Source organism: Dipodomys merriami, unplaced genomic scaffold, assembly GCF_024711535.1.
Source record: "Dipodomys merriami isolate MVZ:Mamm:240054 unplaced genomic scaffold, mDipMer1.0.p SCAF_1, whole genome shotgun sequence".
In the NCBI taxonomy this organism is placed as follows: domain Eukaryota; kingdom Metazoa; phylum Chordata; class Mammalia; order Rodentia; family Heteromyidae; genus Dipodomys; species Dipodomys merriami.
The window spans coordinates 83,600,674-83,626,331 of record NW_027202270.1 but is presented as its reverse complement, the minus strand read 5'-3'; the positions used below and the strand labels follow the sequence as shown (position 1 = coordinate 83,626,331).

The 25,658-nt window shown below is 39.8% G+C and overlaps 2 long non-coding RNA genes across 2 annotated transcripts in view; one reads left to right on the top strand and one right to left on the bottom strand.

Annotated features, from left to right (window-relative positions):
• Nucleotides 1-7,427: 7,427 nt before the first annotated feature.
• Nucleotides 7,428-9,788, bottom strand: LOC138839336 (uncharacterized). The gene is made up of 3 exons (XR_011375954.1): nucleotides 9,743-9,788; nucleotides 9,541-9,639; nucleotides 7,428-8,422 (listed from the first exon to the last, which is right to left on the bottom strand). It is a non-coding gene; the product is annotated as an uncharacterized lncRNA (long non-coding RNA).
• Nucleotides 9,789-10,089: 301 nt separating this feature from the next.
• The window catches only part of LOC138839192 (uncharacterized), a 155,519-nt gene continuing 139,950 nt past the window's right edge, over nucleotides 10,090-25,658 (top strand). The window contains exon 1 of the long non-coding RNA XR_011375922.1: nucleotides 10,090-10,282. This is a non-coding gene — a long non-coding RNA (uncharacterized lncRNA). The remainder of the gene's footprint in view (nucleotides 10,283-25,658) is intronic.

Genomic DNA, 25,658 nt, shown 5'->3' with positions numbered 1-25,658 from the left:
GCATGTAGTTGTTCAGTTTTCCCAGCATCAGTAGTTGAAGAGGCTATGTTTCTTCCATGGTATGTCTTTGGCTCCTCTGTCAAATATCAGCTGTCTGTCTGCATGAAATCCGATATAGTGATGGCTCCTGCATTCTTTCTTTTGTCTAGAATTGCTTTGGCTATTCTAGGTCTTTTGTTGTTCCATATAAATTTTTGAACTGTTTTCTTTATTTCAGTAAAGTATGTCATTGGGATTTTATTATTTTGGCCATTTTCACTATATTAATGCTGCCTATCCAGGAACATGGGAGGTCTTTCCATTTCCTGGTATCCTCTATGATATATTTTTTTTAGGCTTTTATAGTTTTCATGAAATAGATCTTTACATCTTTGGTTAGGTTAATTCTAATATACTTTATTTTTTGGAAGGATATTGTGAATGAGGTTATTTCCTTGATTTCCCTTTCTGCTTGTACATTGTTAGTGTACAGAAAGGTGATTGATTTTTGTAGGTTAATTTTGTATCCTGCTACTTTGCCGAAGTGGTTTATAAGCTCTAAGAATTTGGGGATAGAGGTTTTAGGATCATTAAGTTATAAAATAAAAAGGGGTAGTTTAACTTCTTCCTCCCCTATGCGGATCCCTTTAGTGTTTCTTTCTTGCCTTATTGCTGTGGCTAAGGATTCCAGAACTATATTGAAGAGGAGTGGAGAGAGTGAGCATCCTTGCCTTGTTCCTGTTGTTAGGGGAATTGGTTGTAGTTTTTCCCCATTACATATAATATTGGCTATTGGTCTTTTGTATAAGGCTTTTATTGTTTTAAGGAATGCTCCTTCTATTCCTATTTTTTTTCCAGAGCTTTTAACATGAATGGGTGTTGTATTTTACCAAAAGCATTTTCTGCGTCAATGGAGATAATCACGTGGTTCTTGACCTTGGATATATTAATTTGATGGATTACATGTATTGATTTACATATGTTAAACCATCCCTGAATCTCTGGGATGAAGCCTACTTGATCATAATGTATGATCTTTTTTGGTATGTTCTGTATTCTGTTGGCTAAAATTTTATTGAGGAGCTTTGCATCTGTGTTCATCAAAGAGATTGTTCTGTAGTTCTCTTTTTTTATTGGGTCTTTGACTGGTTTGGGGATGAGTGTGATTTTGACTTTATAGAAGGGGTTTGGGATTGCTCCTTCTGTTTCTATTTCTCAGAAGACCTTGAGGAGTATGGGTATTAGTTCCTCTTTAAAGCTCTTATAGATTCTGTAGTGAATACATCTGGTCCTGGGCTTTTCCTTGTTGGAAGGTTTCTGATTGTTTCCTCTATGTCACTGTAGATTATTGGCTTATTTAATTGATTTATTTCTTCTTTGTTCAATTTGGGAAATTTGTATTTCTCTAGAAATTCACCCATTTCTGCTAGGTTTTCCTTTCTTAGTGAGTATAGAGTCTGGAAATAGTTCTTTGTAATTGTTTGGATGTCTTGGATGTTTGTTGTAATTTTTCCTGTGGCATTCCTGATGTTACTGATTTGGTCCCCTCTCTTTTTTTTTTTAGTTAATCAAGCCAGAGGTCCATCAATTATATTGATTTTGTTCAAAAAACAGCCTTTTGTTTTATTAATTTTATTTATAGTTTTCTTAGTCTCTATCTCATTAATTTCAGCTCTTATTTTGGTGATCACACTCTGTCTAGCAACTTTAGGTTCAAATTTTTCTTGTTTCTCTAGCACTTTTAGTTGCATCATGAGATTGTTTACTTGGTCTGTCTCTGTTTTCTTGATGTGTGTACTGAGAGCAATAAATTTGCCCCTCAGGACTGCTTTTGCCATATCCCACAGCTTTCTTTGTGATGTATATTCATTTTCATTGAATTGTAGGAACTTTTTGATTTCCTCTTTGATTTCTTCTGTGACCCAGATGTTGCTCAGAAGTGTGCTGTTTAATTTCCATGTGTTTGAGTATTTTGTACCATATGCTTTATTATTGAAAACTAGCTTGATTCCACTATGGTCAGATAGAAAACAAAGGATTATGTCAATCTTCTTGTATTTGCTTGAATTCCTTGTATGAACTATTTGTATGAACTATCCCTTGTATGAACTATTTCCATGGGCTGCTGAGAAGAATGTATATTGAGTTGTTGTTGGATGGAAAACACAGTATATGTCAGTTAATTCTGCGTGAGATATGGCATCACTTAATTTGGAGGCATCTTTGCCAGTTCTTTGGCTGGTAGACCTGTCCTTTGGTGAGAGTAGAGTATTAAAGTCTTCTAGTATTATTTTATTCGGATTTATCTTTTCCTGTAAGTCTAAGAGTACTTGCTTAACATATTTGGGTGCACTGGTGTTTGGGGAGTATAGATTGACACTAGTGATATCCTCTTCTTGGATTTTTCTCTGTATTAATATGTAGTGACCTTCTTTGTCTTTTCATAATGATTTTAATGTAAAGTTTACTTGATCAGATATCAGGATGGTGACTCCTGCCTTCTTGCTGGGAGCATTTGCATGGTAGATCTTACTCCATCCTTTCACTTGGAGTTTGCGTTTTTCTTTGGTTGTGAGGTGGGTCTCTTGAAGACAGCAAATAGATGGATTTTGTTTTCTGATCCAATCTGCAGTTCTTTTTCGTTTGATTGATACATTGAGTCCATTAATGTGTATGGTTATTATAGAGAGGTGTATTGTGCTTCTTGTCATTTTCCTACTTTCCTGTTTTGTTTCTTTCATTTCCTCCTGTGTTTACTATGTTGGTCTCCTAGCGATATCTATCTGGTATGGATCCCTGATCTTGATTGTTTTCTTCAGATTGTAATCTCTATCTTAATATTCTTTGTAAAGCTGGCTTTTTGTTTATGAATCCATTTAGTTTTGTTTTTTTTTTAAATTAAAAACTTTACTTTCTCTATTGAATGTGAATGCTAGCTTTGCTGGAAATACCAGTCTGGGCTGGCAGTATTGGTTCTCAGGGCTCAGATGGTACTTTCCCAAGCTTTCCTTGCATTCAGTGTCCATGTGGAGAGATCTGCAGTGATTCTAATTTTTTCCCATTGTAGTATAGCTCCTTCTTTGCTTTTGCTGTGTGTAAGATTGTTTCTTTATTGCTAAAAATCTATCATTTTTACTATAATGTGCCTAGCAGTGTTCCTCCTGGGATCCTGCTTGTTAGGTGTTCTATATGCTTTTGTTATGTAGGTAAGATTTTCTCTTTTAAGGCTGGGGAAATTTTTGGTGATGATATTATTGAATAAGTGTTGCATTCCTTTATTCTGGTATTCTTCCCCTTTATCCACCCCAATTATACAAAAGTTAAATTTCTTGGCACTGTCTGCTTTTTCTTGGACATCCCTTTGAAATATTTTTGAGTGTTTTTTCCATATCTGTAACTTTTTTTCCCCAGTGCCTGCATTTTGTCTTCAGTATCTGATATTCTATTTTCCATTTCATTCACTCTATTAACTGTGGCTTCCATTGTGGTTTGCATGGAGGAAAATGAATTTTGCATGGAGGAAATTGAGCCATTTATAATTTCTATGTTGTTTCTCTGAGTACTAATCTCAGCTTTTAGAGAGGTGTGTACTGCATCTATTTTTGAGTGCATTTCTTGTTTGCAATCCTGGATCTCTTTTGATATTTCATTTCTTTGTTCTTTAAGTTTCTGATCTATTTCTCTCTTTAATTCTTAAGCCATTGCCTCTATCATCTCTTGGATGTAGCGTTTGTCTTCCATTTCTGATTTTCATCCATTGGCATTCTCCCTTGGTTAGTTGCTGGACTTTGGGTTTGGTTTGCTGTCTTGGCCGTTGATGAATTTTTAAATTTTTCAGTGAGATTTTCTCATGTGGATGTAGGGATTATTGGAGACCAATTCCAGACTGTGCTTTGGTCAGTAGGTGGCTACCTTTGCTAGGTTCTGGATTTGTTACTGGATCAATTGATGTAGCTTGCTGTCTGCACTGGGCTGGTTGAGAGTGCTTTACCTGGCCTCAGTTCTGTTGGGGGAGGGCCCACTTTTCAGCTGCTGGTCTGACCACATAGGGCTTATTCTTGTTAGATTCTGGTGGGAGGACACACTCTGCCCTCTGCTGGAATGTGCATTTAGATCTTGACCAGTCAGGAACAAACTGTTAAGGCAGCTTGGGCTCCCCTGGGTCACCGGTAAGGGTCTGCTTAAGTGAGCACTCAGATCCTGACCTGTCAGAGACAAGCACTTAAGATAGCTTGAGTTCCTGCCTGGAACATAGGTAGGCTCCTTCAGCTGCCTACTGGAGATCCCAGGCAGTTCCCACTTTCAGTCAAGGAATAGCAGCCTAGACTGCTCATGTTCCCTCCCAGGGGCGCTCTTGGTCAAGCCTGGTGGGCTGTGTGTGCCTGCTGGCTGCTGCTGCACTTGGCACAGTTCCCTGCTTCCATAGGACCTGTAGCCCAGGTGGTGGGGTGGGTTCCAAGTCAAGTTCTGGGGGGTTGCCACCAGCACTGCTCTCCCATGGCAGGGAGTGGGGAGTATTTACGTGTCCTGGTGCTGGTTGGGGACTGTCCAGCGATTGCTGTTTTTGTGTGCTGTAGTTTCTGGTCACCACTGCGTTTTGTGTTCATTGGTCACCACCACGTTCTGTTTCATTGAGATGCTTGTGGGATATGCTGGGTGATTGGTTCAGACTGGGTCAGTGTTTCACAGTCTCTGCTACTGTTTATGCTGTCCCGGTAGCGTTTTTTGCACTGGTCGTCTGTGGTTTGGACTACTGTGGTTCTGGTGTTCCCCACTGTTGCCACCCCAGCCAGAACAGAGAGATGCTGCACAGAGGGTCTGGGGTCCCTTCCCATTGCCGTTGGCACCATCCTGGTTCAGGCTACTTATGTGGGCCGGGGCAGAGGTGCTGTGTGCACCACCACCAATTTGCTGGGCTGCAGGTCTGGGGTCAGCCGCTGCCCGCGCCACCACTCTGGTTTGGGCTGCTTCCCTGGGCTGGGGCAGAGGTGCGTGCTGCAGGTCTAGGTCTAGGGTCTGCTGCTGCCTCCGCCGCTCAGGTTCCCAAACTACATTTTCTTTTTTTTTAATGTTTTTTTTTTATTGTGAAAATACTGTACAGAGGGGTTACAATTACATGGGCAAGATAGTGAGTACATTTCTTATCAAGCATTGTAGCCTCCTCCTTTGTTTACCCTTCCCATCCCTTCCCATCCTCCCTTCCCCCCCCCACCCAATCCTCCCCCCCCCCAAGTTGTAAAGTTCGTTTTTGACATGACAACTTATACTTCTCATTGTTGCAACAGGTCCACCTATATCCTTATTTAAACGACTTGTTTTTTCCCTTCCCCTCCACAAATTATACTGACATCAAATACAGTGAAAGCAGGGGTTATACTGTGGGGGAGGGACATACAAAGCAACAAAGGAATAATCTTATAATTGCATTAGAACCAAATGCATGAGCTTCCCCCTCCCCCCTTTCCTTTTCAGCCATGCCTCTCCACCATGCATGGCAGGGCAGCAGTTCGGTAAATTAACTTCTCCTGCCTGAATAGCGCATGGTTACCTAATGAAACCTACCTATTTAATATAGCTTACATATGGTGCTGTGACCCGGATGGGGTTTTTGAGTTGGAAATGTTAGAATTTCCTAACCACACCTTTTCTGTGAACTGAACTACCTTGAGACACCACTCGAGACTTTTCACCAATACCATTGCTGGCCTTCACATCCACATCCACGCCACTTCTCTACTCTGATAACTATTGTAATGGAAAAAGGAGGACCTTTGCCAACCACTGTCAAGCAGAAGCTTCTTGGACAGTACTCAGCTGAGCAACAAAACAGGGACCCCTGATTACTTCGCCCCTTTACAGCAGGAAGTAGCTCCAGAAGAAATGACCTCTGCCCACACCCCCTGGCCTGGTACCCCCTATTTTTATTAAACAACAGAGTGGGGAATGTTAGTATTATGCTCACCTTTGGTCCTCAGCTCCACCCAGACCTGAGCTCCTCCCATCTCTGGAGTTCCTGCCATACAGCTGGCCCCTCCCTTTCTCTGCCCAGATCCACCTAGGTTCCCATCTACCTCACTTCCGACCCTCAGAACCCTCCTGCTACCTGGATGGTGATGGAGGCCATGTGTTTCCTCTTGGTGGAAATATGGCTCCTCTAATAATCTTAAAAAAAAAGAAACAAATGCATGAAAGAAAAAAAAACATTTAAAATACATATCTTAGCCAAACCACATTTTCTTAATCTATCAGTTGTAGCTTAGCTATTTCAAATTAGTGCCGCTGATTCACCTGGATTTATATCCCTTCGGATATTTGCCCAAGAGCAAATATCACTGGATAATGTGGTAGTTCCATTTTTATTTTTGCAGAACTTCCGAGCTGATTTCCATAGTGGTTGTACTAGCTTATATTCCCACCAACAGTGTATACACATGACACCAGTGGGGGTGGGGGAGGGCATTCTCACCGCATTTGTCATTTAGGTTCTTGAGGATGGCCATGCTGAGTTAGCTCCAAAGATGTGTGCTCCATGGAGTCCAAAGAAGCCTGAGTTACCTGATTAGCTTGTGTGTGGGGGCCACTCAAAGTCTGTATTAACTGAAAGAAAATTGTGTTCAGCTATGGACAAGTAAGTAGCCCAAGCTACTTACATGGAATATATTTCAAATGGAATTATGCAGTAAACCAAACTTCCTTAATTTCTGTGCCTATTTCCTTTTCTTACTTTCCCATTCTTACTTTTTTCTCCTGTCATTTTCTCCCTCTCCTTTATTTTCTCTTTCCTCAAGTAGATCAGTCTTTTTGTTTTCTCATTTGGTATTCAGATTGTTTTCTCAATTAACTAGTTGTAAATAGTCCATTTTCTTCTGTGCTTTACTGTCAATTGGACTTAGCTCTGGTTGACAACTTTTCCTTACTTCCTCTTTTTCTTCTTCCTTTTCCTTCTTCTTCCCCCCAAAAAATCAGAGTTAGTAGAGTCAGTGAGAATGCACCTTTGGTATCAGATAGACTGCTGAAGGGGGCCTGTAGCCAACTGATCCATTCTCTGTTTTAAACCCTAACCTTTTCTTTTTCTTTTCTAATCCTTAAAAAAATCTTAGGTAGTTGTACAAAGGAGTTGCCATTTATCAAAGCCCTATTTTTTTCTAATTCTACTAGAGAAGTTATAAATGCTAATCACTAAAGCAGCAAAGGTTCATAACAGGATACCTTTCCTAGTAAATAAAATATTACTTGTTGATATATAAAAATAATCTATGAGGGTAGAGAAGGTCTATCTGATTCCACTTGGAGAACTGGCTGCATTACTATTTTTCCCTTAGAAACATTTCTCTCTTTTTTGTTTGGATTTTTTTTATTGTCAAGAGGGGTTCCAGTTACATAAAGTACATTTCTTGTCACCCTTGTTACTCCTTCCCTCAATTTTCTCCTACTTTTCCTTCCCCCAACCCTCCCTGCCAGGTTGTACAGATTGTTTTGAAACATTTCTTCTATATGGGCACTGCCATATAAGATTAGTATTTTTTCCCCTAAAATGCTATTGAAATATTACTTCTTAGCTGATTGCTGGTGGCTCATGATTGTAATCTCAGCCTCAAGAGGCTGAGATCTGAGGATTGTTGTTTGAAGCCAGCCCAGACAAGACAATGTGAAACTCTTATTTTCAATTAACCAAAAAAAAAAAAAATCTAGAAGTAGAGCTGTGCCTCAACTGGTAGAGCATTAGCCATGAGCAAAAAGCTTAGATACAGCATCCAGACCCTGAATTCAAGTGCCAAAAAAAAAAGGAAACAAAAAAAGAGAAAGCATTACTTCTCATGCAATTGAGTGAGGATGCAGAAAAACAAGGTTGGCACATTGTAGAACGATAGTGCAGAGAGATTTGGAGCGAGGTGCACACAGAGTGTGTGCTGGTCTTGTAGCAAAAGGGCCCTGGTGAGCTACATAGAGTGTGAGTTGTGTAGATGATAGCACAAATCTTGAAAACCCTGTTTCATCAGGGCAGATTGTCACCATGAGACATTTAACAGAAGATTTCCCTGATAGGTCTCAGGTCAGTGACAGTGTAGGGATCTATTGTCTTCTCTCTTCTTGCTAGTTTTCCTGCATTTCATCCCCCACCCCAGCTCTGCAAAAGCCAGTGCATTTGAATGTACCTTGCCTTTGCCACTTGCCCTCCTTCAAGCATTTAAATGTTCTTTTTATCATCACAGTCCACAGTGGCTCCTTAACCCTCTGCCAAAGATCACACAGTGAATGAAGCCAAATGCACGGCTTTAGAGCTGTGTTGACTCTATTGTTGGAGCAATTGTCTGACTACAATCATCTAGTATTTTTTTATCCTTGAGTTGTGAAGGCAGCTTGTCCATGGCTTCAGGGTAAAGTTGGCATTTGCAGGTGGCTTCTGTTTTTTCCTTCTCAGCCTAAGATAAGATTGGATATTCTAAAAAATGGAGAAGAAGGCTTCAGTTATTTCTCATATTTACACTGGAGCTGTATGGTCCATACCCTGCATAAATGTATCTCATGGAAAACTTCCTGGAGCATAATTCAAATTTGGAATGGACCCCAGGGGATAGCCATGCATAGTGGATGTGCTCTAGGAGAAGGCTAGAGAAGTTAGAATCCACATCATTTTGTACCATTTTATTTTGCATTTAGCTTCTTTGCTGTTTGCTCTCTGCTTTCACAGTCTCTGTGTACAGTTGTAAGCTAGACTTACAAGTTGTGCAGGCAAAGGTATCCCTCAGAGGAGACTACCTTTCTAAAGGTGATTTCTGATTTCTGATGGCTCAACTTACAGTGTTTCACATTCAACTGCATTATAGTGATATGCATTTAGTAGAAACTCTACTTCAGTAGAAACTCTACTTTAAATCTTGTATTTTGAGTTTTGATCTTTTCCCCAGGCTAGTCATATGTGGCATGATACTTTGTAATAATACAGGGCAGTGGCAAAGCCTTAACTCCAGTCAGCCACTTCATAATGGTGTGTACTGTGCTGCTGAGCTAGACTATCTTAGAGACTAGGTGTACTAGGGGAATGTTTGATTTATGATATTCTTAATCTACAATGGATTTATTAGGATGTAACCTCATCTTAAGTCAAGGAGATCTGTATTGAATACACTATAGCTTTGTACACATATTAAAATAAATTGGCATATAGCAGCAAGCATTTTGTAACAGAAAAGGAAATTTTCCTAACAGTAGGTAGAGATGTATCCTAAGAAGGAGTACATTTTCCTCATTTGCAAATGGTCCTAAATGAATTGCCTTTAGAGAGTCTAGGGTTTTCCTTGGCTCACTGTGTAAAAGGTGAGCAATACCTGTGTGGGGAGATGGATGATCAGGGAGGAGATGGAGAGAGGGGCTGTGGATGGAAAGCAGCATTGGCAGGACCACCTTCTTTCCTAGAAATTGAGGATGGCAGCCAGAAGCTGTGGCTCAGGCCTGCAATCCTAGTTACTCAGGAGACTAAGATCTGAGAATCATGGGTTGAAGCCAGCCCGGGCAGGAAAGTCAGTGAGAATCTTATCTCTGATAAACTTCAGTACTCACAAAAGGGAAGAAGTGGGGCTGTGGCTCAAGTGGTAGAGTGCAAGCTTTGAGCACAAAGCGGCTCAGGGAGAGTTCTCAGGATGAGTTCATGCCCCAGGACTAGCAAAAAAAGAAAAGGAAAGAAAAGAAAATTGGGACGGCCGCCCCTCCCGCCCGCAGGCAGCAGCCCGCGCTCCCGCTGGCGCCCGCGGGCGTGGTGTACCCCAGCGCTCTGGCCGTGGCCGTCCTTCCCTCGCCGCACTGCGTTGAGCATGTCGTCCAGCCCCGAGCCCGGCCCGCCGGGCGTGGCGGGCGGCCCCGGCCCCGGCCCCGCCGAGCCCCGCGCCGCGCTCAAGGAGGAGCTGCTGCGGCCCGACCAGCTCAACGGCGACGCCTACGACGACTTCGACGACGACGACGATGACCCCGACGTGGACTTCGGCAGAGACAGCGAGCACGCGCTGGCCGGGCCGGCCAACTGATGGGGCGGGCCCCGGGCGCCGGGCGGGACGCGGGACGCGGGGCGCGGGGCGCGGGGGGCGGGGCGCGGGGCGCGAGGGGCGGGGGGCGGCGGCCGGGCCCGACGGCGGCGGCACACGGCGCGGACAACCATTCACACCCTAGCCGAGACTTCACCCCCCTACCCCGCGAGGGCGCGGACTGGGACAAACACCGACCGACCGACCAACCGACAGACAGACCCGCCACCCACCCGGACCAGCGGCGGCTTGAGACGGAAATAAGCTATGGGTGCTGTTCTCAGGTGAAGAGAGAGATAGATAGATTAAGAAATGTAGAGAAGAGACTATTTTCTGACCTTGGGTTTTCCGTGTTTGTGTACGTACGTATTTGTGTGATTTACGGTACTGAATAAGATAAGGCGAACCCCTTGTGAGTGAAACGCATAGCTAGGGATGAAATCCCAGAACCCCCCACCCTGCACCCCCTGGTCTAGACCGACCCTTGACCTTGACTTTTGCACTTCGAAGGACAACCAAGCGATAGGGCTCAGACATTCTGTTTTTTAGGTTTCTAAGATGAACATGCTTTGATTATTGGACGGATGACGATGAACATGCTTTGATTATTGGACGGATGACACAGACACACACACACTTGGCCCTGTAAAATAGAGGTGTGTTTTGTGTAACAAGAAAGCTACTAGCAAACTTCCCCGCTCCCCCAGACAGACAATAATGTTTGCTACTCAGTGATTTGTCGTTGTTGTTGTTGTTGTTGTCTGGGTTTATTTGTTCTTTGGTTCCCCGCCTCCCACCCCATTGATATTGCAAAAGACAGCCATCCTTGCATTCCACCACGTCTGTTCCCCCCCCCCCCCCATTTCCCACAAGCAGAACTGGGGGCTCCCGCCCCCCAACTCTGGCAGTCCAGGGAAGGACTGAGCTTTGGTTTCAGGAAGAGGAGTTTCATCTTTCTGGGACAGGAGGCGGAGGCCTCCAGCCTTTTCACAAGCCGGAGGCCAAGTGTTTCTCATGTAGTTAAACAAACCAGGGTTTGATGAAAAGACACTGTACCCCCAACCTCGTGGGGCCTGTTGGAGCCCCTCAGTCCCGGCCACTGGTCAGTCACGCCTGCCTTTCTTGTGTCAGCAGAGCAGGTGCAGGTGCTTCGGTTTTTAGGAACACCAGCACATGAAGGTGATAGCAAGGTCCGTAAGAAACTCCTTGTGAAATGGTGTCAGGTTACCTGCCATCATTATTGGTGTTCTAGGATTTCACGGTATAATAAATATCCCCCCCCCCAACCAGCCGCTGCAAGGATGTGCTATCGCACCCCTCCACCTCCCACCAAACACCCACCACCACCCCGGAGTTTTGATTGTTCACCTCTGAATAAGCAACAACAACAACACAGACACACACCCCTCCCTTTCTGTCGTGACTGTTTCTCTCTCAGAATACTCGATGTGGGGTTTGGCTTCCAGGGGCCCTGTCATTATATTCTGCATGTCAAAGGTTTGTTTGGGGTTTTTCTGTTTTCAATGACTGTATTTCTATTTGAACTGCCTCTTTTTTTGTTAGTGTTGTGATGATGAAGATGATGATGATGACGATAAAATAATAATAGTAATAATTATAATAATAATAAAAAAAAGAAAAGAAAATTGAGGATGGCTTTTCGCTGGTCAAGGAGGGGTGAGAAGGAGGGTAGTGGTACTGTGGCTTGAACTTTGGCTCTTGAGCTTTCATTTGGCTTTTTTTCTCAAGACTACCAGGACTACTTAAGTAATACATTCACTTCTGAATTTTTACTGGTTAATTGGAGATGAGTCTCCTAGATTGTTCTGCCTGGGTTGGTTGTGAACATCGATCCTTAAATCTCAGCCTCTTGAGTAGCAATGATTACAGATATGAACTGGTGGCTCTTGGCTGAACATTGTGCTTTCTAGACAACCTTTGACAATTTTGGCTCTGATTATCTCAGCAGGAATGAAAAAGATGGGCAGAAAAAAAATTTTCTAATTTCCTGGTCTCTGCAAGTTATATCTCTTCCCTAGGACTTGCATAGGGGTATGTTACTAGTGGTTATCTGACATAAAAATACAGCAATATGATGTTTGTTGTATACAATTCCAGCTATAAAACTATATTTGTTATACACCTGAAAACATGGTGACTTGTTTAACACAATACTTCCAAATCAGGCTTCTAGTGCTATCATTAGGAATGAGCATGGCTTATGTAAAGTCTGTCCTCATTATCTTTTTGTTTTATTGAAAAACACTTTCCCCTGTTCATCTTCCTCTACATTTTTACCCCAGGAACCCAACGCACCACACCTGGTGCATGTTGGCTGATGCAGGCCTTTCTTTTTTCCAGAGGCACCTTATACTCCCTCATACCTAACCCTATTCAAACATGCATGTCCTGTGACGCATCCCTTTTCAACCTATCCTGTGGTAACAAACAAAATAGGTGATGATGCAGCTATGACTTACAGTGAATTACTATGTTTTCCTGTCAAAGACAGGAAAGTCTGAGGCAGAATTGGCACTGGCTGTGCATTTATAAACTTTTATCTGTGAGGGATCATCCACTGTCACTTTCCTTTTGTCAGGGCTTTAAGGGGCTTGAAAGACTTTAGAGAAGTGTCAAGATAGTCTCTGATTAGTGAGCATTCAATTGGAGTTTGGCTTTCTCAATGGTCTTGAATTATATTTGGCCTCTAAAATCTTTAATTGGCTCATCATCCCTTTTTTCTATGACTGGGGAATTTTTACACGAGGGAGACTTGGAAAGACTTTGGCACCTTTCAAGGCTCTCTTATGATGTATTTTAAGTCCAGAGGGCAGAATGGGTAGCTGTACAGGATAGATACTAAGTAGTGATTTTTTTCCTTTGTGGAAAGAATGTGTGTTCTTAGGATACAGTTCTGCCAGAAATAGATTCTCACTAGTGGGATTCTGTCCTGTCTTCTGTTCTCTCTTTAACAGCAGTAATAACAAAAGGGAAAAAGAAGCTTTTTACTGACACATTAAGTATGGATACTATAAGTGCAACGACTTCCATTTAGATTAGAAAAAACTGAGTGGTGGAGTGGATTGACCAAAGTTCTTCAGCTAGTCAGCTACTAAGGGTCAGAACTGAGACCCAGGCCTGTTTAGTCCTAAATATTGTTATCTTTCAACTGTATCATTTTTAAATTGCTTATTTGGGGAATTCCATTGTGACTTCTAGATCATAGCTCCTGTCTGGGCTGAACTAAAGCAGTTCATAAGTACTTCCAGCTTTTCATGAAGAAATGGTGAATGCTTCAATTTTAGCTGTCATGTTAGAGAACATGGCCAAGAATGATTAAGAGGTAGCTATGAGGCTTTGGGATCTGGGAAGGACAAGGGGACCATCACAACCTGTTGTAATCAAGTGCATTTTCTATCATTAAAAGTATATATCTTTAGACTGTTTTAAAACTTCCAAAAGAAGAAAAACACCCAACAACAGTAAATATGGGTACTTAAGTTCCAGACCTTCACTCTTTTCATATATAATGGAATGCTTCCCTTCTTGAATTTTCACCCCAGTTGCATAATTCCACAAAGTCCTCTTCTGGACTTACTGCCTCAGTAATATGACATAAGGTGAAATGATAGGGCATCTTATTGAAACAGCTTTCCAGGAGTAAGGGGAAGTGACAGTAATTACCCCTAAGGCAATGTTCTCAAGCATGTGTCTGATGGGACTGTATTGTACTATGTGGTGTGTTTTATAAGTTCTTCCTGATATCCATCTCATCCTTAGGGCCCTGGACCCTGAGACTCTGAGTGTGAGATCCTTAATCTAGGATACTGTTCCCACCTGCCTAAGCTTGTGTACTTGGCCAGGGCCAGAGGCAGACGACATGGGAAGATATTTTTCAAATTTTCTGGCATCTCCTTTACCACCAGGGTGATTCTATCTGGAAATGGTATCTATCATTATTACTTGAGCATCACCCAAGGAAACTGGTTTTAATTACAGCTCAGTAAGGGGCCCTTGTGGCTACACCAGAGGAACTAGAATCAGGTGTTCAGTCAGTGGAGGGGTTTTCGTTACAGGGTAATTAGAAGTTTTCACTACCCCCACCCAGATGCCTAATGAATGTAAATGGGCAACAGGAGACCAATAAACAGATGTCTCTGTTGTTTGCAAATTTTATTATGGAGGAGAAAAAAGGTTATTGTGTAAATCACAACAGAAAGCCCATACAAATTATGCACTACTTTTAAACACCACCAATCAATTAATATTCTTTTCTCAGTGTTTTGTTCTGTCCTTAAAACTTAGAAACTCTCATTCCTTTTCTGCAGAGTTCTCCTATTCTATTGGAAGGCATAAATTATATTCTTCTCATAGGAATATGATGAGCAATAATCTTAGTGATACGTGTCTAGAGCTAGTGATCTTCTAGTTTCCTTGGCTACTTGTGATGTACAATGGTAGACTCATGACTATCTTGAAACCTAAGAAAACTAAGCTTTCCTCATGTCTTTAAAAATGTTCTGAGTAGTTTTTATTTTTAAAGTGAGTTTTAATCTTCTCCCAGAGTGAGAGGGAATTTTGGATCCCTCTAGTCTCTCCACGGGTAGGTAGCTAACATTTCCTTCTTTTTCTTTGAAACTTATTTAATGAAAAAGTTAATTTTATTTTGATTTTTATTTTTATTATCTTTAAGTAGTTGTACAAAAGAGGTCCTTTATATTTTCTTCTCTCTCTCTCTCTCTCTCTCTCTCTCTCTCTCTTTGGTCCTCATCTGGGGCTTGAATTCATCCCTGGGCATATTTGCTCAAGGATAGCACTCTACCATTTGAGTCACACTTCCACTTCTGGTTTTTTGGTGGTTAATTGGAAATAAGAGTCTCATGTGCTTTCCTACCTGGGCTGGCTTTGAATGGAGACCCTCAGATCTCAGCTTCCTGAATAGTTAGGATTACAAGTGGGAGCCACTGGTGCCTGGCTTGGTGTTTTTAACCAACATGAGCTCTAGCTTCTGATCACATTGCTTAATATTTATCATGCTTTTTTAAAGCATAAATATATACATTGGCATTTTTGATCATGCTGTAATAAAATAGAATAAAAATTCCCAACTTACGATTGTGCATCTTTCAATGTATAAAACCACCCTAAATTGTGTAATTTAAATTGGTGAATTTTATATGTGAATTATAGAACGATAAATGTACTTTTTAACTTCTTTGTCCATTTATATCTTCTACTCCTAGTTTCTTCTCAGTAAGGAGCAACAACCAAAACTTCAGAGTACTCTGCTTTCTTCTGATCTCTTTCCATCCCAGGGCTCACAAGTGTTCTGCATTTAGAGGACCCTAAGGCCAGCCTCAGTCTCAGTCTCTCTCCCTCTCCATTGGAGACTGCTGATGGGAAAAGACTTTGTTCCTTATTGGTGTGGCTTGTGAATCCCCCTCAAACCTTTGTAGAAGACAGAAGACTGGGGTTGTTTTTAGTTTGGATCAATTTTCTCTTTTGATCATGAATGTTTCTCTACACAGCGGTACTTGCAGATTTATATCATAAAAGGTGCCTACCATTGTGGTTCTCTGAGAATTTTTCCTGGACCACATTGCTATGTAGGAACTTGTTGGAGATGGAAATACTCAGGCAACATTGGCCTATTGACTTTCACTCTGAGGTGAGGCTCAGTTGTCTGTTTTAACTCTTCTACTTCAGATACTCCAATATACATTTAAATTTGAAAACTACTGAGCTGATAGGCTTAAATGACATCAAGGCACAAATACAGGTAAATTTCTATGTTCTTCCTATAGGGTCAATAATTATATCTGGGGAACTTTTGCTTGCACCACCTAAGGTCAAGGAAATTTGTGGAAATTAATATTTGTTAAGTATTAGCTATGTGCTGGGCACCTATCTATATTGTTTCATAATACCTCACTGATTTTGCACAATAATTCTATAATGTATATGTTATTGCGATTCCTCCTTCATAAGAAGAGAAACTAGGGCACAAGGGACTTACATCGCTTTGTGGGCACACAGCCAGGAACGGAACAGGCCCACACCACATCTGTGTGGCTCCAGTGCTTCTGGCTGCTTTACCACATCTGCTCCTTTCCGCAACTCTGTTTTGAAAGAGCACTTTTCACCTTCCTGCTCAACCTTTTCCCATTGCTAGAGGAAGAAACTTATTTAAGAGACTACTAGTGGACACAAAGCCATCATGAAGAACATTGATGATGGTACTCCAGATCACCCCTTCAGCCATACTTTGGTGGCTGAAATAGATTGCCGTCCCAGAAAAGTGACAGCTAGCATAGGCAAGAAGATTACCAAGAGGTCAAAGATCAAGTCCTTTGTGAGGGTTTATAACTATGAACACCTTATGCCCACAAGGTACTTTGTGGATATCCCCTCATTCAAAATTGGCCAGACTTCAGACACTCCATTCTTAAACACAAGGCCCAACTAGAGGGCAAGGTCAAATTGAAGGAGAGACACAAAACCATGTGTTCTTCACAAAAACATGTGGTTCTTCCAGAAGCTTCAGTTTTAGATTTTTTTGTTTCTATCATTAAAAATATAGACAAAAAGACTGTTAACTAGTCTGCCAATGAAAGACAAGAAGACAGAGTCTTGTCTATCACTATTTTTCCTTATTTGCAATAGGAGCAAATGCGACCATCAGGAGGCAGCGTGCTAAAGAGAAACACCCTTGGAAGTCAGATGAGGATGGGCTTACACACTAATTAAACACTTATTTGTTCAATTGAGAATATTTTGGCCATTGTTGACTAAATCGATGAGAAATGGGTATAATAAGACTCATCTCAAAATTTCCACAAGATTCAAAAGAGCCTACATAGATAAAGTTCACTGTGCACAGTGACAAATCTGGAATATAAATCCCTTGCTTGCCTCTTTTTTCTGTACAGCATGACTTCTGTGGAAAGTTGAGTCTAGAAGTAGGTCATAATTTTACAGAGGACTCCTAGTTGTAAATAAATGAAAATGGAATTACTAATTTCATGCTTTCTCTCTACAACCCACTCTTCCTTTGGAGGGGATTTCAAAGCTACTATTAGCTAACACATGAAAAAGGATGGAATGAGATCTCTTTCTGTTAGGTAAAGCATAATTTAAAAACCATTTCTGTACCATGGATTATCAGGAAGCAGAGGGGCTACTTAACTACAGCCTTGTCTTGTGGGTTAGTACTTAACTTCATGACTGGAAGCAGAGCTGCTCTTGGGAGCAGGCAGAGCTGACAAAAAATCCTTATCAGCAAACCAAATATTGCTTACTCCTTCAGGGAGGATTCCTTACCAGCCTGCTTAGAATCCATGTTTTCCATGTGTCTCAAGACTGGTTATTAACAAACAACAGGAATAAGTATTCTTCAGGAAAATGTGTGTGTGTGTGGAGGATATATTCACCATGCAATTTAAAATCTTCATGAATCTTGCTTTCAAATCCCTGCTGAACTTAAAATGAGTAAGGTAATAAAGAAGCTTTGTCATTTCATTGACCTACTACTGATCCTCATAAAAGTTCATCATTATTTTAAATTTTAGTGTGTGGTCACTGACATCATTTTAACTTCCCATATTCTTTACTTTCTCTAGTAGTTGTTGCTTTAGATAATTTTTTCAATGACTGTCTACTGTGCATTATATGTAATTCTTATAATTTTAAGGAAACTTTCTGATGGCTTGAAAGATTATTGTACTACAATAGGAAAAGTGTGTGGCTTTTAAGCATAAATGTCCTTTTGTGTGCCAAGAGTGTCTCCATACTCATTTTCAGCCAAATACTGTGAGGAAACAAATTCAATTTAGGTTATACGGTCCTTCACATGACACAAGTTAGACAATCAGTGTATTCTGTCTTTACAGCTGTGATGATCCATTTACGCAGAGGCCTAAAACCCAGGGTTTGATGAGGTCAACAAGCTCTACACTGGGACTCTGGATATGGTTTTTTTATAATCTTGATTAGAAATTATGTCAATGGAAATATAAACCATTGGGCCCAATCCCAGGATTCCAGGATGAAGCTATCAAAAGGGCTCTGTGTTGGAGACAATGCTTGGCCTTGGAAATAAAACCTAAATTCAGTTAATTTTATCTATAGAGTTTCAGGTTTATAGAAACAAGTAACTTTCTGAAAATTTTACTTAAACTTATTAGATTAACTAGTCTGCTATCAAGTTATCAAGAATCCTGACTTATTATTTATAAGCTCATTCTTTTTGGTTAATTAGAATCACATAAGTTAGTACTTGAAAGGAAAAAAAATATACCACCTAGTTCAGGGATTGGTAACATTTTATTTCTCAAAGGGACAGATGGTAAATGTGTCAGGCTTTGTAGGCCAGATGGCCATTGTTGAAATTATTCAACAGTGGTATTATAGGTAGATAGCAGCTATAGACAATATGTAAATAAATCAGCATGGTTATGTTCTAATAAAACTTTATTCATTGAGCAGATGGAGGACTCATTGTTGGCTAAAGTTTACCTTTGTCTCATTTTACCAGAAGGAAACTAAAGTCTATAGAAGTCAAGTGACCTGACATCATTGGACCATTTAGTTCCTGGTCAAATGGAGAGGAGGCCCTTAGCATATTACTTTCTGAGTACTCCATATTTCTAACCCTGAATGTTGTTTGATACATAAGATATTGTGTTAATACAAGAGCATGCTTTACGTTCTGAAAGTTTCTGCCTGTGGGGTTGGAGAAGATAATATCTGAGTAATGTGCTGTTGGTTTGACTAAGGTGCATCAGTGGTTTGGAGATTGTTGGATGTTCATCTCAGACAGCCAGAGAGATTTACAGGAAAAGTTGGGTTCTTCTCAAGAACCAGGTTAGACTGTAAGCATTTTCTGAGGTGAAGTTATTTTTACGTGGTACAAATAATTGTTATCAATTTTCATCACTAAATGACAGAATAAGGGCCATTTTCTGCCTAACATCAATTCCAAGAATTTATATGTCTTTTCCTTTATTTTTTCTAGTTGTTTTCCAATTCTTTTTCTTTAGTTCCTCTTCGTATATCATATTTTCTGTGAAAAATTTTATGTTTGGACATATTAATTCTTTCCTCAGGTCCCTATGCTTAGCATATACCTGGGGTACACTGTAAGAAGTTATATTCATCGGCATGTTATTTTGTATTGTCTTCCTTATTGCTCTGCATTTAAATTCTTCATTATTCTTCAAACCCAAATTGGTAATGTTGACTTTTATTGCTTTTTAAAAATAAGTTTTTTTGTTGTGAAAATACTATACAGAGGGGTTACAGTTACATGAGCAAAGTAATAAGTACATTTCTTATCAAGTATTGTTGCCTCCTCTTTTGTTTTTCCCCTATCATCCCTTTCCTCCCACCTCCACAACTACAGTCCCCCCTTCACACCCCCTTCCTCCTCCTGCTGTGCCTCCCCCCACCTAAATTATAAAGTTCGTTGTTTAAGAGTGTTTGGCACATCTCATTATTACAATGGGTCAAACTGTATTCCTATTTAAAAATTTTGTTTATTCCTTCCCCTCTCCAAATTATACCTACAACAAATACACTGAAAACAGGGGTTATACCTTAGGGGGAGGAACATACAAAGCAACAAAAAAATCACATGGTACATTACAAATACTTTAGAAACAATAGCAAGAAAGAAAAAACCACTTGTGTTCCTATCTTGGGGTTCATTTTACTTAACATCATCTTATCTGGTTATATGAACATAGCTTTTGACTTTTTCTGCTTGATTCAGACATATACTAGTTATTGCAAATAAGGGAAACTATGGGACCTATGTTTCTTTGGACCTGGCTTACTTCACTTAATATAATTTTTCCAAGTCTTTCCATTTCCTAATAAATGGGGCAATGTTATTATTTCTGATGGAGGCATAGAATTCTATTGTATAGATACACCACATTTTCTCGATCCATTCATCTACTGAGGGGCATCTGGGTTGGTTTCATATCTTAGCTATGGTAAATAATGCTGCAATAACCATAGTTGTGCTGGCAGCTTTAGTATGGTCTTGTTTGTGATCATTTGGGTAAATGACCAAAAGTGGGATTGCTGGGTCATAACGGAGCTCTATGTGGAATCTTTTGAGGAAGCTCCATATTACTTTCCAAAGTGGTTGAACAAGTTTAAACTCCCACCAACAATGCAGTAGGGTTCCCTTTTGGCCACATACCCTCTAGCATCTGTTGTTATTAGAGTTCTTGGTTTTAGTCATTCTAACTGGAGTGAGGTGGTATCTCAATGTTGTTTTGATTTGCATTTCTTTTATGGCTAGAGAGGTTGAACATTTCTTCATGTGTCTATTGGTCATCCTTCTTTCCTCTTCAGAGAAGTTTCTCTTTAAGTCTTTAGCCCGCTTATTTATTAGGCAGTTGTTTCTTTGAACATTTGTTGTTGAAGGATTTAATTTTTTGAGTTCCATGTGTATTTTAGATGTGAGAACCTTGTCCATTGTATGGCTAGTGAAGATCTTCTCCTAATCTGTGGGCTTTCTATTTATCTTGCTATGACCTTTGCTATGCAGAATCTCTGCAGCTTAATGCTATCCCATTTGTCCAACCTTTCTTTGATTTGTTGTGTTTCTGGGTCTCTATTAAGAAAATTTCGGCCTGTGCTAAGGAGACCTTGGGTTTCTCCTATTCCTTCCTGTAATGTTTTCAGGGTGTCTGCTTTGACTCCAATGTCTTTGATCCATTTGGAGTTGATTGTGGTACAGGGTGATATATAAGAATCTAGCTTTAGTTTTCTACAAGTAACTAACCAATTTTGCCAGCAACATTTACTGAAGAGGCTGTCTTTCCTCCATCCTATTTTTTTTTTAGTTTCTTTATCAAAGATTAGGTGGCCATAGGTCTGTGGGTTCATTTCTGGGTTTTCAGTTCTATTCCATTGGTGCTGAGGTCTGTTCCTGTTCCAGTACCAAGCTGTTCTGATTACTATGGCTTTGTAGTAGAGTTTGAAATTTGGTATTGATATTCCTCCAGCACTGTTCTTTCTGTTAAGGATTGTTTTTGCTATTCGGGGTCTTTTATTGTTCCATATGCATTTTTGGATTGTCTCTTCTATTTCCTTGAAGAATGAGGTTGGAATATTGATAGGTATCACATTGAATTTGTAGACAGGCTTGGGAAGTATTGCCATTTTCACGATGTTGATCCTTCCAATCCAGGAGCATGGGAGGTTTTTCTACTTTTTAAGTTCTGTTTTGATTTCCTTTTTCAGGTTTTTAAAGTTTTCATCATAGAGGTTCTTAATTTCTTTGGTTAATTCCTAGGTATTTTATTTTTTTGTGGGGCTATTACGAATGGAGTTGTTTTCTTGATTTCAGCCGCACTCCTCATTGTTGGCATACAGAAAAGTCATTGATTTTTGAGGGTTAATTTTAACTGTATTTTTTGTCTTTTCTTTTTTGGTACTGGGGATTGAACCCAGGACGTTGCACTTGCTAGGCAAGCGCTTTGTCACTGAGCTACATCCCAGCCCTTGAGGGTTAATTTTATGCCCTGCTACTTTGCCAAAGTTTCGAATCAGCTTGAGAAATATGGGTGTGGAGTCCATGGGATTCTTTAAATTCAAGATCAGGTCATCTGCAAAGAGAGAGTTTTACTTCATCCTTCCCTATTTGGATCCCCTTTATGTCTGCATCTTGTCTTATTGCTGTACCTAGGCATTCTAATACTAAATTGAAGAAAAGTGGAGAGAGTGGATATCCTTGTCTTGTTCCTGAGTTCAGAGGAAATGGCTTTAGTTTTTCACCATTAAGTATAATGCTAGCTGTAGGTTTGTCATATACAGCCTTTATTGTATTGAGGAATGTTCCATGATTCTTAGTTTTTTCAGAACCTTCATCATAAAGGGGTGTTAGATCTTGTCAAATGCTCTTTCTGCATCTATTGAAATAATCATGTGGTTCTTATCTTTGCTCTTGTTGATGTGATGAATTATATTAATTGATTTGTGTATATTGAACCAGTGTTGCATCCCTGAAATGAATCCTGTTTGATCGTGGTGTATGATTTTTTGGATGAATTGTTGAAGTCAATTGGCCAAAATTTTGTTGAGAAGTTTTGCATCAATGTTCATCAAAGAAATGGGTCTATAGTTCTCTTTCTTTGATGAGTCCCTGCCTGGTTTTGGGATGAGGGTTATGATGGCTTCATAGAATGTGTTTGGTAGTGAATTTTCCCTTTCAATTTCATTGAAGAGTTGGAGGAGTATTGGTATGAGTTCTACTTTGATGTCCTTGTAGAATTCCACTGTAAATCCATCTTATCCTGGGCTTTTCTTAGATGGGAGGTCTCATTGCTGTTTCTATTTCAATGCTTGATATGGGCCTGTTAAGTTGGTTTAACTCATCTTGGTTTAGTTTTTGGAAGTCAATATTTGCTAGAAAATCGTCCATTTCTTCCAGGTCTCAAACTTATTAGCATAAAGGTTTGAGAAGTATTCCCTTATAATGTTCTGGATCTTGGTTGTTTCTGTGGTGATGTTTCCATTCTCATCTCTGAGTTTATTTGGGTGTGTTCTCTTCTTTTTCTGAAAAGATTTGCTAAGGGTCTGTCAATTTTGTTAATTTTTTTTGAAGAACCAACTCTTTGTTTTGTTGATTCTTTGTATTTTTTTTTGGGTTCTAGTTCATTTAATTTGGATTTAATTTTAATTGTTTCTTTTCATCTACTGGATTGGGGTTTAGCTTGCTGCTTTTTTTTCAAGGAGCTTCAGATCTCTCATGAAATTGTTTCAGATCTCTCCAATTTTTTTGAGAGGAACTCAGAGCTATTAACTTCCCTCTGAGTATGCTGTTGCTGTGTCTCAGAGGATCTGTAATTTGTGTGTTCATTTTTGTTGAATATCATGAACATTTGAATTTCCTTTCTAATCTCTCCATGACCCACTGGTGATTCAACAGTGTGTTGTTCAATCTCCATGTGTTACAGGACTTTCTTTAGTGTCTTTTGGTGTTGAGATCTAATTTTATTCCCTTGTCTGAGAGAATGCAGGGCATAAGTTCAATATTTCTGAATTTGGACAAGTTTGCTTTGTGACCTAAAATGTGGTCTATTTTGGAAAATGTTCCATGTGGTGCTGAGAAGAACGTGTATTCTGATGCTGCTGGGTGAAATATTCAGTAGATGTCTGTTAGATATAGTTGATCTATGCAGTTTTTTAGATCTGCAATTTCTCTGTTGAGTTTTTGCCAAGTTGATCTATCTAGGAGGGAAAGGGGTGTGTTAAAGTCCCCAACTATTAATGTCTTTGGATCTATGTGAGATATGAGGGAAAGTAGTGTTTCTTGGATGAATTTGGGTGTTCCGGTGTTTGTTGAATAGATATTTAGAATTGTAATATCTTCCTGGAGAGATCCTTTAATTAGTATGTAGCAACCTTCTTTATCTCTTCTCATTAATTTTAATTTGAAGTCTATGTCATCTGATATTAGGATTGCAACTCCTGTCTGTTTATCGGGGGCATTTGCATGGTAGATTTTATTCCAGCCTTTCATTTTCAAAAGATGTTTGCATTTATGGGCAAGGTGTGACTCTTGAAGGCAGCAGATAGAAGGATCTTGCATTTTAATCCAACTAGACAGTCTATGCCACTTAATTGGAGAGTTAAGTCCATTAATATTGATAGTTAAGACTGAGAGGTATTTGGTAGTTCCTGCCATGGTATCCACCTTCTTGCGGGCTGCAACAAGTGGGTTCTTCCTATGGTTCTTGGATTTTTAGTTTGGGTGTGGTTTCTTGGCCTTTATTGTGGTCTTGTTGGTTTTCTATGTGTAGGACATCTTTAAATTCCTTTGTAGGGCTGGTTTGGTGGAGATATATTGTTTCAGTTTTTCTTTGCTATGGAAGGTTTTTATTTGACTTGTTATAAAGGAGGGTTTAGCCGGGTACAATTTTCTTGGTTGATAGTTAAGTTTGTCTTTAAGATATGGCATACATTATTCTAGGCTTGTCTTGCTTTAATTGTCTCTGCTGAGAAATCTGAGGTGATTCTTATTGGTTTCCCTTTATAGGTGACTGATCTTTTCTTCTTGACAGCTTTAAGGATCCTTTCCTTGGTCTGAGTTGATCCTGGATTATAATGTTACAGTGGGATGTCTTGTTCTGATCTCGTCTATTTGGGGTTCTAACAGCTTCTTGTATCTGAATAGGCCTTGTTTCTACATCCATTATCCTCAGCTTAGGCCTTCTGATGGTGTCTTTGAAATGCTGAATAGATCTATCATATTTCTTGGACTTGTCTTGGATAGTTGTATTTTCTTTCTCTATAATATCTAGGCTGTCTTCAATCCCTGAGATTCGATCTTCTGGATGGTCTAACTGACTGTCAAGACTTTCTACTTTATTATTTCTTTTCCTTTTAATTGGTGGGCTTTGATAGCTTCCAATTCTTTGTCAGAGCTTTGTTTTAGATCTTGTATAAACTTCTTTACTTCCTGAATTTGGTGTTGTGTTTATTCTCAAATCACTTAGTTGATTGGTTATGGTTTCCTTGGCGTCCTCCTATTCCTTCTGTTGGGCTTGATTCAGCATTCCATTTGTGGTCTCCCTGAATTCCTTCAGCTGTCTTTATGGATTCAATGAATGCGTCTATTGATCTTTGTCTATTGTCATCCTGCTCTCGAAATTCCTGTATTACTCTTTGATTAGCTTCCTCATGTTCACGCATTTCCTGTAGTTCTCTTTGACTGTTCTCAACTTGCTCACACAATTTGTGTGTTTGTCTTTGACTGTTCTCAACCTGCTCACGCAATTCCTGTATTAATCTTCGAGTAGCTTCCTCACGCTCACAGGATTCCTGTATTAATCTTTGGTTTGCCTCCTCTCACTCCCTATCATGCTCACACTGAGTCCTTTGCAGGTTTTCAATCTTGTTATTCACCATGTTTACCAGTAGTGTTTGTATAGCTTTTTGGAAACTGTCTTCTGGATTATTCAGTAACTGTTTTGTCACCTGATTATCCTGAGTGGGAGCTGAGATACTCAGACTTGTCATTTTTCTTGTGTTTCTCCGGCTTGTTTTGCCCATTTGGTATGAAAATAACACCAATTTTGTGCTAGAACACTATATTAAGGCAAATGTCAACCAGAATCATGTAGATGCACAGTGAAACTGGCTTCAGATACAATCTAGTTCAACGGATACAATCTATTCAACATCAAACAATTATGGATTAATGTGCTAAGAACATAAAATAGGGATTCAACAAACCAGCAATTATTAGGTTTAGGGAGAATTGTGGGGAAAAATAGGATTAGAGGGATGTGGATAGGTAAAAGGAGAGTGAATTTAACAAGTCCTAATCTGAGAGAGGGAAATGCATAGAACAGAATGATAGGAGAGAGATAAAACAAGGAAAAATGGAAAAGCAAAAATTTAAATTAAAAAAATGAAACACTTAAAAATGATGTAAGTTTAAAGAAATGATACTGAGAGAAGAAAAGGACAGGATGAGAGGAAGGGAATGATAAAAAGGAAAAATGAAAAAAAAATAAAAGTTCTTAAAATTGGAATACTTGAAAGTTATACAGGTATAAAGAAATAATACTACCATCAAAGAATTTAAGCCTAAGAGGTTGTGAATGAGTAATGTGTCTGGATTAAGTATGTACACAATGA